Source organism: Camelina sativa, chromosome 5, assembly GCF_030686135.1.
Source record: "Camelina sativa cultivar CO46 ecotype springtype chromosome 5, ASM3068613v1".
NCBI classification, from domain to species: domain Eukaryota; kingdom Viridiplantae; phylum Streptophyta; class Magnoliopsida; order Brassicales; family Brassicaceae; genus Camelina; species Camelina sativa.
This window is the reverse complement of record NC_141884.1, coordinates 7,391,187-7,398,005: the sequence shown is the minus strand read 5'-3', so window position 1 is coordinate 7,398,005 and position 6,819 is coordinate 7,391,187. Positions and strand designations below refer to the sequence as shown.

The 6,819-nt window shown below is 37.8% G+C and overlaps 1 non-coding gene across 1 annotated transcript; it reads right to left on the bottom strand.

Annotated features, from left to right (window-relative positions):
- Positions 1-1,841: 1,841 nt before the first annotated feature.
- Positions 1,842-1,948, bottom strand: LOC147943353 (small nucleolar RNA R71). Its single transcript, XR_015558775.1, has one exon. It is a non-coding gene; the product is annotated as a small nucleolar RNA R71 (small nucleolar RNA).
- Positions 1,949-6,819: the final 4,871 nt, after the last annotated feature.

Genomic DNA, 6,819 nt, shown 5'->3' with positions numbered 1-6,819 from the left:
AAAATTTACAAAAGTTACCCAAAGTCTTCCATAATTGCAACATAAGTCCCTAACGTGTTTTAGGACATATATATATAGTTTTTAGGTTTTTAAAACCCTTAAGTTTTATTCTAGCAAGTTTTATTTTTCTGTAACCCTGAGAGATTTTTGAGAGCTATTGGAGAGAGATCTGCTTTGTAGAGAAGAATTTCTAAACTTCTTCTTACTCTTTTAATCTCTATTGCTTATTATTCAGAATTATGTTTTGTTCTTCATTGAATATGTCTGAGTAGTTTGCTTGTTAGGTTTAGGGTTTTTCACAGGGATTTTATGATTTATTAGATCTGTTTATTTAGGATTCATTGTCTATCTAGATCTTCATCTTAGGTTGTTTTTCATATTAATCATTGATTGGCCATCTAGAATTAATACCCTAGGAAAATAAATTGATATGAGAATATAATTGATTTTCCTGATAAAACCTTTTGATGAGCAAAATTATTTCTTGCAAAGAGATTTGATTTAATAATTTTGTGAACAATCTAAACCTGATTTTATTGCTGATTTTTAACCTAGAATTTTACAAAGAGATTTGGATTTTCTGGTTTTAAATTTAGATATTATTTGCAGTGAGAACTGATTTAATTTACAAAAGTGTTTAGAGTTCTAGATCTGTTCTTAATTGCTTGAATCCTATTTATTTCCTTGATTTAATATTTCATAATTTCCTGAGAAATTCCCTAGGTCTAGCTTTTTGATCTTCTGAATTTACAACAAGTTTTATTTAATATTTTGCATTGCTTTTCTTTTACTTCAATTTAATCTGTTTAGCATAATTGAAAAACTCTATAATTTATTGTGTTTGATCTTGAGTCTCTGTGGAATTCGACCCCTAAGTACTGCATTCACCTCTTAATTTGAGAGAGTAGCTCTAGGGTTTTATTTGAGCATATCAAATTTTGGCGCCGTTGTCGGGGACTCTTTGATCTACCATTAGATTTGAGTTTTAGATTTTGTCTAAATTTTTCTTTTTATTTGAAACTTACACGTTTATGTTTTTCTTCTCTTTGGTGTTTCAGGTGCATGCCTCCTAGACCTCACACAAGGAGCAACAAGTCTGGTCCTACTGTGAATCTGTCAAACCAAGAGTTGGGAAAACTTGAGCGTGAGAACAGAAAAGCAGCCAAGTCTCTGAAGATGGTTAAACCGATCATTCTGATGCGTGATGAGGCTGGTGTTTTGAGGGATCAAGAGCGCCACTTGCGCAATGAGCAGGGCCAAAAGCTTGATGCAGAAGGAAACGTGATTACTGAACCTGTTGTCAACGAGCAGGCTGTCGTGAACCAGCAAGCTGGTGTCGTTGATGATCCGAATCTTGGTGTCGATCGACACCAACCAGGTGGCATCGATCGACACCCACCTGCTGCAGACGGACGTGGAGCTGCCAACCACGTCCAGAACCCAGTTCGAAGACAGGATCAAAACCGGGACCTGATCCGGACCATTGCTGACTATAACCGGGATGATCTTGTGTATGAGAACCGGTCTGCTATTGTTCCTCCACCATTCCAGAGGAATGAGTTTGAGCTGAAGCCTGCTTACTTTCAACTGGTTGGGCAGAGACCTTCTCAAACCTGCCCCATGAGAAGCCTCTGGACCACATTGAGCACTTTGAGGATCTTGTGACCAGTATCAAGGCTAATGGAGTGACTGAGGACTTCATATTCTGCAAGCTCTTTCCATACTCACTTGCAGGAGAGGCATCTCAGTGGTTGAAGCAGTTGCCAGCTGGATCTCTGACAAACTGACATGATATCAAGGTGGCTTTCCTCAACAATTTCTATGATGATGCAATGTCAGATGAGCTGAGAGTCAAGATCTCTTCATTCAAGCAAGGACATGATGAAGCTTTCAAGGCAGCTTGGGTGAGGTTCAAAGCTTATCAAAGGGACTGTCCACACCATGGTTTTTCAAGGGTACAACTGTTGAGAATTTTCTTTAGAGGGTGTGATTGGAAGTATCAGTTAGCTTTGGATGCTGCAAGTCATGGGAACTTCAAGACAAGATTTCCAGAAGATGCTGAAGTTTTGATTGAGAATTTGGCTTCTAGCAATAGCACTAAAAGAGCTGATGCTGAAAAAAAGAGACTGCATGGAGAGTTTGATTCAAACCAGCTAGCTTCTGTTAATGCTAAGCTGGATTCAGTGCATAATCTTCTTGTGGGAAAGAAGTCAGTCCAATTTGCTGCTGAAGTTTAAACATTTGAGCCAGAGTCAGAGAATACAGAGGAGAATGTCAACTATGTGTATGGAGCTGGGTATCAGGGACAGAGATTTGGTAATCAGCAAGGTAACAGACCTTACCATGTGACCAGAAGCAGCAACAGAACAATGGCTATACAAGGACCTATGTGAACTCATCCTATCAGTCTCCACCTCCTAAGAATTCTTCAGAGAGTAGAATGGAAGCCATGCTTGAGCAGCTTTTGCAAGGACAGGAGCAATTGACAGTGACATTCAATGGGAAGATTGACAATGTCTACACTGAGCTGAATGGAAAGATTGAAGCATTGAACATTCATGTCAAGAAGTTGGAGAATCAGGTTATTCAGACTGCTGGGTCAGTCAAACGACAAGAGGGTTTTCTCCCTGGAAGAACTGAGTCAAACCCCAAGCATGCTTGTAATGCCATATCTGTGAGGGATGAAGATGCTGTTGAAATTGCTTCTGCAGAACAGGAAGAGAAATCGACCAAATTCTCGGGTTCAGATGATGGTGTCGATCGACACCACCTGGGTGTCGGTCGACACCCTTCTCAGACAGAATCGGAAAACACAAAATCTTAGGTTCCAGCTGTTGTTGAAAGGGTCTACAAGCCTAAGGTTCCTTTTCCCAAGCCAAGAAGGTCTAAGCAAGAGCTTGAGGAAGCTAGATGCAAGGCTATGATGGACAAGGTGATGATTGAGATTCCATTGATTGATGCAGTGAAGCTTTCACCACCACTTAGTTGCTATGTCAAGAGAATGGTATCAAATGGTTTGAGCCCTGAGGAAGGAGCACTGTTTACTAAGGATGTCAGTGCAATTCTGTTAAACCAGCCTCCACAGAGGAAGAAAGAGAAGAAGCAGGAGGTGGTTGTCTCTAAGAAAGTGAGTGCAATCATTCAATGTAAGACTGCGGAGAAGTTACCAGATCCTGGAAGCTTTGTACTTGATTGCTCTGTCTCCACAGGAAGGTTTGCACACTCACTTTGTGACCTTGGCTCTAGCATCAACTTGATGCCACACTCTGTTGCTGTGAGACTTGGGATGACAGAATTCAAGCCAACTCAGGTTTCTCTTATCTTGGCTGATCACTCCAGAAGAATTCCTGAAGGTGTTTTAGAGGATATTCCAGTTAAGGTTGGCAACTTCATGATTCCCACTGACTTTGTGGTGCTGAAGTATGATCAAAAGCCTAAAGATCCTCTCATCTTAGGAAGATCTTTCTTGGCTACAGCTGGAGCCATCATTGATGTGAAGAAGGGACACATAGCACTGAATGTGGATGGTTTGAGTTTGAATTTTGAGATGGATAAGCTGAGAAGGGCTCCTACTATTGATGGACAGACTTTTTCTGTTGAGAAAGTTTCTGATATTCGAGCATCAGGCTCAGTGTCGATCGACACCAACAAGAGGGTATCGATCGACACCCCTCCACGACCGAGACAAAGCTTGTCCAAAACTGATGCTCCGAGTCAGCAACCTGTTCCCAAACAGAAGAGTCACCAATCCACACTCTAGAGCCCTCAGGTAAGGCCAAGGTATGCATCTCCTTCTCCTAAACTTCCTCCTATCATCAACAAGAATTTCAAAAAGATAAAAACTGTTTTGCAGTTAACCAAGCCACAAGATTATCGTAGAGCGCTTGTTTCTTCTGTTGATGATTTTGCAGGACATAAAAGATACCCTCCCATACCTAAATCCCGCCCTGGTCTCCTTGGCAGACCTCATGCACCTAAAGCTTATACACCACCTTGGATGAAGAGGACTTCAATGCCATGTTCTGCTCCTCTGGATGCCCGCGCTCCAACACAGTCAAGCTAATGACTGAAAACAAGCGCTTAGTGGGAGGCAACCCAGTGGTAGGTTTTTCTTTTTCTTTTTGATTTTGATTTTGATTTATTTTATTTTTATTTTTGCTTTCCTCTTACTTGATAACACTGGGGACAGTGTTGTTTAAGTCTGGGGGAGGTTGTCTACTAACTATGTTTTCTGTTTTTGAGTTTCAGCTGTATCAGTCAAAACTATAAAGTTTGAGTCAAATTTTTCAAAATTTTTCTTTTTGTCTTTGGGAATTATGATCTTGATTAATGATTTCTCTTATTTGGCTAACACTCTAATGATTATTTGTTTATGCTTGATCTCAGAACTGAAGCTTAGAAAGACTATGAGCCTTATCAACAATCTTGAAAGCCCTTATTTAATGGATATCTGATTGATCTAACGTTGTCTCAACTTTTATCAGGATTTTAACCGGACTTAATCACTTACTTTGGGGTTGGAAATCAGTGGACTAGACTTCTTCTTCAGGCCATACAAGAAAGTGCAGTTTTTCAAAGTATGTCTCCCCTCTCTCTTCCCTTCAGTGCTTAAAAAAAAAAGATCAGAAAAAAAGAGAATAAAAGATGAGATGATTTTGATCAGTTTAGAGAGGAAGGTAAATTACCTGTGACCTCATTATTCTACTCTTGAGTCAAATGATCACACAAAGCTTGGAAGCGAGGGGTAGGTAAATTACCGATGACCCCGGTATCCGCTTACACCTTTGATTAGAAAAAAAATAAGAAAAGAAAGAAATTGGAAGTGAGAAAAGGGAGAGGAAAGGAGATGTAAGAAGAAAGTCGTGGCATGAAAAGAGTCCATATGCCACGGTTCTATACACCCAAGGTAAGAACTCACCTGTATTTGCTTTAATTTATGTAATGAGATGACAATGGAGATTTCAGATATTCTAGAGGATTGTGGGATTTGAGTAAGGAATGTTGATGCTAATCATGGTTAAGTATAAGTAGTAAGTTCTTGATTCAGGTAAATGAAGAGTGCAAATAAAAAATCATCATGCAGTTGAGTGAGTTCCCTGTTTTCAAACCTCTTTCACAGGTCTAAGTTTATGTTTTGCTTGAGGGCAAGCAAAGGCTAAGTCTGGGGGAGTTGATATATCATGGTTTTTGTGGTTTTTAACCATGATATAAGGAGTCTTTTAGTGTCTTTTCATTTGTTTCTAGATTGTTTTTGAGTCTTTACAGGTTTTTAACATGAAAGGAGCAAAATGGAGCAATTTGGATGATTCTGGAGCATTTAACCGAAGGAAATCAATTTGGAGTTTGATCCTATGAGGAGCATCGACCGACACCACACAAGAGGGCATCGATCGACACCCCTCTTTGCCGACTCAAGACCCAAGTTTTGAGAAAATTTACAAAAGTTGCCCAAAGTCTTCCATAATTGCAACATAAGTCCCTAACGTGTTTTAGGACATATATATATAGTTTTTAGGTTTTGAAAACCCTTAAGTTTTATTCGAGCAAGTTTTATTTTTCTGTAACCCTGAGAGATTTTTGAGAGCTATTGGAGAGAGATCTGCTTTGTAGAGAAGAATTTCTAAACTTCTTCTTACTCTTTTAATCTCTATTGCTTATTATTCAGAATTATGTTTTGTTCTTCATTGAATATGTCTGAGTAGTTTGCTTGTTAGGTTTAGGGTTTTTCACAGGGATTTTATGATTTATTAGATCTGTTTATTTATGTTTCATTGTCTATCTAGATCTTCATCTTAGGTTGTTCTTCATATTAATCCTTGATTGGCCATTTAGAATTAATACCCTAGGAAAATAAATTGATATGAGAATATAATTGATTTTCCTGATAAAACCTTTTGATGAGCAAAATTATTTCTTGCAAAGAGATTTGATTTAATAATTTTGTGAACAATCTAAACCTGATTTTATTGCTGATTTTTAACCTAGAATTTTACAAAGATATTTGGATTTTCTGGTTTTAAATTTAGATATTATTTGCAGTAAGAACTGATTTAATTTACAAAAGTGTTTAGAGTTCTAGATCTGTTATTAATTGCTTGAATCCTATTTATTTCCTTGATTTAATATTTTATAATTTCCTGAGAAATTTCCTAGGTCTAGCTTTTTGATCTTCTGAATTTACAACAAGTTTTATTTAATATTTTGCATTGCTTATATTTTAATTCAATTTAATCTGTTTAGCATAATTGAAAAACTCTATAATTTATTGTGTTTGATCTTGAGTCTCCGTGGAATTCGACCCCTAAGTACTGCATTGACCTCTTAATTTGAGAGAGTAGCTCTAGCAGTGGCGGATCCAGAACTGATTTCTACATGGGGCACAAACTATAAATGACAATTAATACATAAAAAAAAAATCTTTAAAACATGAAATGAAAGAGGAATCGAACCCAAGACCTTATATATAGCATGAGGCAACTTAAACCAAATCAGCTAGAAACACTATATTAGCTGTAAACATTTGATAAATTTCTTAATACTGTATAGGGCACGTGCCCTACTAACCTTGTGAGTAGATCCGCCCCTGAGCTCTAGGGTTTAATTTGAGCATATCACTCCATGTACATCAATTAAAGTTAGAGTACGTTTGAGATTTAAACATACAATGAAGACAGTGGAAACATATAACATATATATTCTAATTAGAGCTTAAAAATAGAACCATATATTGGAGTGGACAGAAGTTTTGCTGCATATTAACATCCTCATAGTCCTTTCCACGTTCAGTTAAGCAACGGTCAAATACATATTCAAATTAGA